Genomic DNA, 10097 nt, shown 5'->3' with positions numbered 1-10097 from the left:
CATCTTCCATTCCTTCCGGCTTTTTCTCTTTTCCCGCTAGTGCCTTGTGTAACTTTTGTGATATAAGCAGATTTTTCATCTGCATCCTCCAATAGGAAAAATCATTTTTTCATTGAACTTCTCGATTTCATATTTGCCTACTTTGACATTACTACTAGTAGAAGCCATTATATTCAAAATTGAATTTTACCACTCAAATAATGAATAATATAACGTTGACTCTTGATACCAATTGTTGATTCTGCAGCGAAATTTTAACTTCTAATAGCTACAAAGTAATATGAAATTGAACACTACTCACAATAATGCACTCGCTATATAATTACTAAAGAGAAAAGAAAAGAAAATAAAATAATAATAATAATATGAAAAGAAGATATGAATGTAGCTGTTATTGTTAATGATGATTGAATTAAAATTCTACAAACGTTTATATAGTGGTTATATACTATAATTTTAACGGATAAAAATAAAACTTTCCTATAATAACTCTTAGCCTTCTTTTTCGTTCTCTCTCCCTCACACGAATCTGCTAGGAAGAGCATCATAAATACAAGGCCAAAGGAAGAATTTTATTTTTTCCGGTAAGTGGCACGCCAAATCCAATTCCAAGCTGATTCCAGTTGACCTTACTCTTTAAAAAGCCAAATATATCCATCTTTGGTCATATAACTACCTGACACTGCACTCCTCCAAAACCAGCCAGTGGCATGATCAGGGGCTGATCCGTGAGAATTAGCTTGAAAGTTTCCAAGGTCCTCTGAAAGAGGAGTAAAGCAACTTAAGTTGACAGCAGAATACTAAATTTTCGCAATTTCTAATTAATTAACTTCATTTCTAATTTTAGGGTTTATGGGGTTTCTTATTTATTGGGTTCTTCTGGTTTTTTCTTGTTTGATTTGTTCTAACATTTTTTTTTACTTAATGCAGCTGTGTCCTCTTTACTATTATTACCAGAAGCATCCGGTGAATTATTTGCTGTTAGGGATTTTCACTGTTTCGTTTGCTTTCGTTGTTGGATTGACTTGTGCCTTTAGCGGTAAAGATTGGATCTTCTTGTCTTCTATTCCTTTCTTTTCATATAATTGTACTAGGAATTAGGATTATTGAACATGTCCATTTTCAAAATGAACATAATCATGTCATGTTGGTATCTTTACTATTGATTTAATTGCTCTAGGAAAATAAAGCTAAAATTATAAACAATCAGTGGTGGAAATATATACACCAGAGTATCCAGTTCGAATGGTGAGAGTTTAAGACATGAGGAATGCTAGAGGACCATCATTAGAATTTATTGTTTTTGTTGTTTTTTGCCATCAGATAGTCATTAATATTTAAAAGAATAGGATAAAGTATCTTGTTGGATTCCAACTAGACTACAAGCTAAGTGATGGCCAAAAACTGATGGTCCTCTAGCAAATTTAGTTTACGGTTGTAGCCAAGATTTTTGTTTGTTTTGCTTGGTTCTTTTCTATGGGTGGGCGATGACTGATGACATTTGGTTCTTTTCATTGTTCAAGTTGAATTATATTTTCTGGTTAGAATTTTGCTTAGTTTTTATGTCTTTAATTTCTTCTGACGAGATAAGCTTTTTGGATACAGGGAAAGTGATTCTAGAGTCTGTCATATTGACTACTGCGGTGGTAGGTGCCTAATTGCCTTGACTCTACGCATTCTGGGCTGCAAGGAGAGGCCATGATTTCAACTTCCTTGGTCCCTTCTTGTTCGGTGCCGTGCTCGTTCTTATGGTCTTTGCATTCATTCAGGTAAAACTATGGGAGGCTAATTTTGATAATCAAATGCTTCTGTTTTTATAAGACGTTCAAGTTACAGGGTCGTTGATGGTTTTGATGATGTATCAATCTACTACGAATGGATGTAGAAATTACATTCATATTATGGTTCTCAAAAATTTGGTTTCTTTTGCATTTTGGAGCTGAGTTCTTATGCGGTGTTCTTTTTCTTTGCAGATTCTCTTCCCACTGGGTAAGCTCTCTGTTATGATCTATGGATGCTTGGCATCAATTATATTCTGTGGCTACATCATATATGACACAGACAACCTTATCAAGGAGATACTCGTACGATGAATACATTTGGGCTTCGGTTTCATTATATTTGGATGTCATCAATCTTTTCCTTTCTTTGCTAAGCATTTTCAGAGCTGCTGAGAGCTAAACTTAAGGACTTGTTTCATCTGCTACTATTTTGTTTACCCATTTCCTTGGCACATGTTTCTTGTATATGGGAAGGGGTATTTTTTGGGGACAAATAGGATTCTTATTTTGGATAATAAATGTGTGGCTTTGGCAAGTTTATTGTTTCAAACACATTTGTCAAGACCCAAGACTGTTTATAAAATTATGTATTTTACTGAATTGTAAATAAATTCATGATTTGTATTTTGTAATATTTGTGTTCGTTCTCTACTACTATTTAATAAAAATTATAATTATTCACTATGATTTGTTTATTAGTTTATGCCATCTATCTCCAATCTCGAAAATTTTAAAAAATATGACTCAATGGACAATGGCGGTATTAATGAGAGCAAACGAGAGATATTTCTTTGTTGCGAAGCGGTATAGTATGCCTCCTTTTGGCATGTTATTGTCTATTAAAAATTTAAGGAAAAGGAGAATATTTCTTCTTTGTGTGATGTAAATTATAATAATTTTGCTTTGGGACGTGAGACATTGGCCCCACAATTTTGACTTGTATTGCTTTCCCTAGCATTATGGGGCATGGTTTCTATATAATTTTAACAATAATAACTTAGCATCAACTACTAAGTGTGTCTTTAGATGAGAGATTGTAAACAAAAATTTGTATAAAATTAATTTTATAAAATTGATTTTAATAAAAAATAAGTTGGTGTTAATATAATTTATATTTAATAATTTTATATCAAAATAGATTATAATAAAATGAATGTTATTTAGATTATATCATTTAAAATTACGTTTAGACAAAATTACTAAAAAAATATCAATTTATATCATTTAAAACTATATTATTTTAACACTCTTTGACTATAATTTTTTTTTAAAATAATTTAAATTTATGTGTTGAAATTTAATACTTTTAATTATGTTTAGATAAAAATTATTAAAAAATATATAAATTTATATCATTTAAAACTGATATGACCGTTATACCAGTTATAAATTGGCATCACGTTACAACATTTCAATATTGTCCGTTGAATACAACAAACCGTTTTTATACGACATTATTGCCTTTTAATAACAATAACAACAAAAAATGTAACTGAGATGACCCATTCTGCATATAAAGGTATGATATCTCATTTTTAGGAGATATAAAAAAACAAACATTTAATTTAAGTATGGAATGTTTTTGTAGGTACACTCTTTTTTTGTTTCTTTTGCAGGTACACTCTCTTTTTGTTTATATTTTGCACAACGTGGCATTTCTTTGAACAAAAGATTTAGATTTTTGGAGATAATAGCTCGGTGTCCATCTTTAAAGTTGAAGTTATGTCCAGATTATTCATTCAAGAACAAAAACTATATTATTTTAACACTCTTTTAACTATAATTTTTTTTAAAAGAATTTAAATTTATATGTTGAAATTTAGTACTCTATTGGTTATATAATAAAAAAATAAATAAATAATTGATAAAAATTAAGATTTAACAAAGAGTACTAATAATAATATTAAAAAATATTTGTTTGTAAAGCATAGCTATGAAAAAAAATTCAAGAACTCTAATGTTTGTTTTTGGTATTTTTTATTATAAATGAGATTGAATGACAAAATTAGTAGAATGTTAATTAATTTTTTAATTTATTAAGTGAATGCAAAAGTTACAATTTGTTGCTAACGGGAGTTCAAACACAAAATCATGTTCGTGTTTAGAGGAAAAAGAGTTAGCCAAAAATTACGGCGTTTAAGAAAATTAAATGTGTTTCTTGTACTTTCAACGTGTTTACCAAATACACCCTAAAACTATCATTCGAAAAATGAAAAAAAAAATTATAAAATGTGTTACCATGGTACAAAAAATTTAGGAAAGAAACGAAGAATTATTTAGAAAAGTATTATTTTTGTTATTCATTTTTCTCATTTGTTATTACAAAGTTTTTACTAATATATAGACCAAGAGTACGCTAAGAGTACATTCGTTATAGAATAATATCCTAATAAATTACATTGATTTTTTTCTAATCCTCTTTGATATTTTTCTGATTTTGTTCCCTAATTATGATATTCTAATACTCCTCTCAAGGTGAGTAGTGTGATCACCAATACTCAGCTTGGTTAGAACTTTAGCAAGGGCTTGTCTTGAAATTGCTTTAGTAAGAATATCAGCCAACTGGTCTTCTGATCTCACAATTGTGGTGGAAACCCAATCTCAGTTATCAATTGTCTTATCCACAATACTTCAGTTATGCCTTTAACGATCCCTCGAAATTCAGCCTCAGCACTTGAAAGAGCTACAATTTTCTACTTCTTCCTTTTCTAAAATTACCAGGTTACCTCCAACAAGTGTAAAGTAACCAGCTGTTGATCTTCTATCATTTGGGTTGTCCGCCCAATCTGCGTCAGTGTATGCCTCAACCTTCAAATGGTCATTCCTTTTGAAAATGATTCCACTTCCTGGAGCTCCCTTCAAATATCAAACTATTCTCGTAGCAGTTTTCATATGATCTTCTTGTGGCTTATGCATAAACTGATTTACTATTCCCACAGCATAAGCTATATCAGGCCGAGTATGTGATAAGTAAATTAGTTTTGCAACTAGTCGCTGGTACCTTTCCTTATCTGCTAGGGTGGCACCTTCTACCATCTTCAACTTGTGATTAACTTGCATGGGCGTATCTATTAGTTTGCAATCCACCATTCCTGTTTCTGTCAGAAGGTCCAAAATGTACTTTCTTTGGGAGATAAAGATTCCTTTGTTGGATCGTAGAACCTCTCTTCCTAAGAAATATTTTAGTCCTCCCAAATCCTTCATTTTGAAGTCTGTAAATAGGTTTCTTCTCAATTTTGTAATTTCTTCAGCATCACTTCCCGTTATGATCATATCATCCACATAGATTATTAGGCAAGTGATTAAATCTCCCCGTTTTTTTCAAAAAAAGGGTATGATCAGAGTTGCTTTGCTTGTACCCATACTTTTTCATGGCAACCGTAAATCTTCCAAATCAGGCACGTGGATATTGTTTAAGCCCATAAAGAGCCTTCTTTAATCGGCAAACTTCATGTTTTCCAAATCCCGTTGAGAAACCTGGAGGAGCTTCCATGTACACTTCTTCTTTCAACTCTTCATGCAAGAAAGCATTCTTGACATCAAATTGATGGAGTGGCTAGTCTTCATTTGCTGCTATTGAAAACAACACCCTGATAGTATTAATCTTTGCAACCGGTGAAAAAGTATCAGTGTAGTCGATACCATAGGTCTGTGTATAACCTTTGGCCACCAACCTTGCCTTATACCATTCAATAGTGCCATCTGCCTTGTGTTTAATGGTGAAAACCCATTTGCACCCGACTGGCTTTTTTTCTGTCGGTAGGATACATTTTTCCCAAGTTTCATTCTTCTCTAGAGCTTCCATTTCTGTATTCATGGCTTTTCGCTATTCAACTTTCGCATTGGCTTCTCGGACAGTTCTTGAAATGTCTTCTGTTAAGAGTCTGGCAGAAAAAGCCTTTGCAACATCTGCCATTCCTTCTCTAGCCACTCTTATTGGGTATCTTGAGTTACGGGAAACATGTTCTGGTGAGTACCGATTAGGAGGCATCCCTCTATTTTTTCTTGGAGGAAGAATAAAGGTATTGTGCTCTGGTTCTTCATGTTTCAGTGCTATACTATTATTGTTAGTGGCCTCATTAAAAACAGAGAGTAAATTATCAGATTGACAATTACTTACTTCTTGTCTGACATTCTCAAAAGGACTCTCACTGGTTGTATGTACTGAGTTGTTTTCTACGTTGAGTGAAGTATGTTCGGTGGCTCCATCTACTTGCTCTGTTTGAACAGTTTCTGGGCAACAAAGGTTATTTAGCCAACTTGGTGGTTTTTTATTGTTCTCCCCCTGAATGCCATGTTGGCGGCTAAAGTAAAATTCGGATTCTAAAAAATCACAATCCATGGTCACATGAATACGACGAGTGATTGGATTGTAGCACCTATACCCCTTTTGGTGTGTAGCATACCCAACGAAAACACATTTTTCTGCACAAGGATCAAGTTTGGTTCTATTGGCTTTGGGAATATGAACAAAGACGGAACATCCAAATACTCGAGGTGGTAAGGTTAGAATAGGCGGGATTGCAGTTTGAGTAGCCAAAACTTGTAAAGGTATTTTGTGGTGGAGAACTTGGGTAGGTAGGCGATTTAGTAAGTAGACAGAGGTCGCTATAGCTTCAGGCCAAAAATTTTTTGGAACTTGTGCATCAAAAAGCATGGCTCGGGTCATCTCAAGTAACTTACGATTTCGCCGCTCAGCCACACCATTTTGTTGGGGTGTATTTGGGCAGGAACTTTGATGAATAAGACCATTTTTCATAAAAAAATTGCGCATTGACTGGTTTATAAATTTCCCACTATTATCTGAGCGAAGTACTTAGATTTTCTTGTTGAATTGAGTTTGAATCATTTGGTAGAAAGCAAAGAACTTATCAAGTACTTCAGATTTGTGTTTTAAAAAATATACCCAAGTCATGCGAGAGAAATCATCCACAAATAACACAAAATATTGAAAATTATTATGGGAAATAGGAGCTGGACCCCACACATCTGAGTGTATTAGAGAAAAAATGGAATTGACTCTAGTGTTGGTTGGAGGAAAAGAAACTCTGTGATTTTTTGCACGAATACAAGTTTCACATTTGAGGGGTTCAGTACTACTTGTAAAAAGACTTGGAAATAGTAACTTGAGATACCCAAATGAAGGATGTCTGAGACGCCTGTGCCATAACCAAAGTTGCCTGGTAACCGTTCCGTGAGCAAGCATGGCATGACCCTGGTGTGGTACTTCATCAACGTAGTAAAGGCCTTCTCGCTCAGTACCACGCCCAATGATCTCCTTCGTAAGAATGTCTTGTAAAAGACAAAAGGTAGAGTACATGAGTCATAGTATAATAATTTTGATGACAGTGCAGGGACATAGAGGCAATTTTTTAATTTCAATTTTTCTGAAAAAGTAATGGAGCCTCCTCCTTTAACATCAATTAATTCTCCACTAGCGGTTTCAATATGAGCTTTTGAGGGTATAGTCAAGCTATTAAAATCATGGAGGTCATGAGTCATAGTATCGGTAGCCCCACAATCAAAAATCCATTCATTTATCTTTTTAATAGGATTCTGATTTTGGGTATCCCCTCTATATTGAGTCACAGTCTGGGCTGAGCAGGCAAGGAGTTCAGTAGTCCTTGCCCTTACCGTCGCTGCTGCCTTGCCATAGTGACTTGCTTCCTCTCTTCTGGCCTCGCCACCGCTACTAGTAACCTTTGGGATGCTCACAGCGGTGGCTCCCTTACTCTGATTTCTTGATGACTTGTGATTATTTTTTCACCAATCTGGGTAACCCACAATATTAAACCAGTTTTCTTTGGTGTGTTTCTTCTTTCTTCTTCCACCAATTGCTTTTTTCATCAGAGTTGCCTATAATGGATAATCATATCCGTTTAGTTTAAAACCAATTGACAAATTGTCAGAATTAGTTTGTGATAATCGCATTCCAAAACTATTACGTAGCATATTTACAATTTGTAAAGAAATGGTTGATTTTGAGTTCCTAGAACCTAACTCTGCTCTGATACCATGTTACCATGGTACAAAGAGTTTAGGAAAGAAACGAAGAATTATTTAGAAAAGTATTATTTTTGTTATTTATTTTTCTCATTTGTTATTACAAAGTTCTTACCAATATATAGACCAAGAGTACGCTAAGAGTACACTCGTTATGGAATAATATCCTAATAAATTACATTGATTTTTTTCTAATCTTCTTTGATATTTTTCTGATTTTGTTTCCTAATTATGATATTCTAATAAAATAAATTCTTACCCACCTTATCAAATCAAAAGAAGAGCCAAGCTTGGGCCATGTAATAATAGGCTTCACCATCTATGTTCTTCTGAAAACGAGATCTTCCTTTTGTCTCTTAAATCGCTATCTCAATTGTTAGAATATCAAGTAGTGTATCTTAGAACAAAAAGATTTTTACATTTTAAATAATTAATGAATTAATAGGTTAAATTTACTTCTTTTTATATATTAAATATTTGTAATAATAATACAACAAAAACAAAATTTTATTGACTAGATAGAATTAGTTACATAAATAAACATACAGTAAGTACTTGAGTGAATGGATAAGATGAGATGAGATGAGATGAAAAGAAGACGAATAACAAATGTAGTCAACAGTGGAATTTTCAGTAAAAAAAAAAAAGTAGAGATGATACTTATAAAATACTCCATCACTCAAGTTAAAAGAATTAAAAAGGTACAAGGATTAGGATTAAGTGTATTATATGTGAAGAAACCGTAAGCTCTCCATTATGTAGTATCAGAGGCGATGTATTGAAAAAATATAACACCATTTATATTGACAACATCTTTCTATATTTTGAGAGATCCTTTGTTCGTTGAAGGTGTGCCCTCTCCTTGTGGGTCTCAGCGTGTGTGAGTGTGCAGACCTGGATGAGATTGGTCAATCTTGGGTTAAGCCAGATTTGCGTGAAATGGGTGGGGCCGCCTATAACAATAAACAAAATTATTGTATTTATTATAGAATTAAATTATAAAATAGTCTTTGAGATTTACAAATTGCATCGATTTGGTCATCGACTTACTAATTGTACTGTTTATGTTTTTGACATTGTAAAAAATATACCTAACTGGTCCCTCACCCTAATTTCAACCATTTAACTTTGCTTTCGGCACTGACATGACAAATGAGTGCCACATTGTACACATAAAACGATCTTCTTCCTCTAAAATTAAACACTCAACGATATAAAATCATATATAAATGTTGTCTAAAGTTTAAAGGGTGAAACTATTTGGCGAGATGGAGTTCGCTTGCACTCTGAGCTTCTGCACTCTGAGAAAAGGAGAAAATGTTCTTTGTGAAACTCAGTTTTATGGAAGTAAAGATGTAATAAAAAAAATTTTATGCTTTTCTTCTACATCATCAGTCCAAAGAAAAAGCTCCACCATGTTTTGCCCCTAGTCTGTATGAACTAGGGTTAGGAGTTATAAACATACAAACACTTAACAACTATTTCTAAGAAAAAATTCACATTATAATTGAGAAAACCAAAGAATAACTTATTTGAGTTAGTATCTATTCTAGATCACCGGAGCACGGGGCGGCAGCTACAACCACAAAGCTCTGGCACCCGCGAACCTCTACTCTGACTTAGAATTCTCGATGTCGATCGCATAGAGCTTCCTTGACCCTGACTCGCACTTCCAATTATGACTCTACTTTTAGTTTTAAACAAAAAACAATAAAGAAGAAGAGAAAGAAAACATTGGTGAACAAAGAGAAAAAGAAGAAGAAGAAAAACGATATAGAAGTCCGGCTAAAATTAGGGTTAAAAATAGGTAGAGAGACCACATTGGGTCAAATAGTTTTAATTGCCAACTCAACTATTCGTTACATACTCCAGCATAACATGTCAGTGCCATGTTAGTGCTGGTGACAATGTTAAATGGCCGAAAATAAGGTAAAAGACTAATTAAGTGTATTTTTTACAATGACAAAAACGTACACATTATAATCGGTAAGTCAAAGACTAAATTAGTGCAATTTGTAAATCTCATTAATTATTTTAGGGTTTAACTCATCTATTATGTGTCATGATACCACTTATACATAAATTTTGTTTAATTATATTGTGTATAATCGTCTTGCGTCATCCATAACCTTTCTTCACTTATCTATTATCATTTATTCTATCTAATTTTTTACTAGATATTTTGCTGATTTTTTTATATATTCAAACCATTGGGAGGAGAGTATACCATATTTTTTAATAATAGATGAGATTTATATAATATGTATAATAATAAAATTAGTAAAAATGATAAATATTTAGTTATATATATGA

At 33.0% G+C, this 10097-nt stretch overlaps 1 pseudogene; it reads left to right on the top strand.

The window, feature by feature from the left end:
- LOC107624916 lies at positions 487-2462 on the top strand (annotated as a pseudogene).

Source organism: Arachis ipaensis, chromosome B02, assembly GCF_000816755.2.
Source record: "Arachis ipaensis cultivar K30076 chromosome B02, Araip1.1, whole genome shotgun sequence".
In the NCBI taxonomy this organism is placed as follows: domain Eukaryota; kingdom Viridiplantae; phylum Streptophyta; class Magnoliopsida; order Fabales; family Fabaceae; genus Arachis; species Arachis ipaensis.
This window is presented reverse-complemented; position numbering and strand designations above follow the sequence as displayed.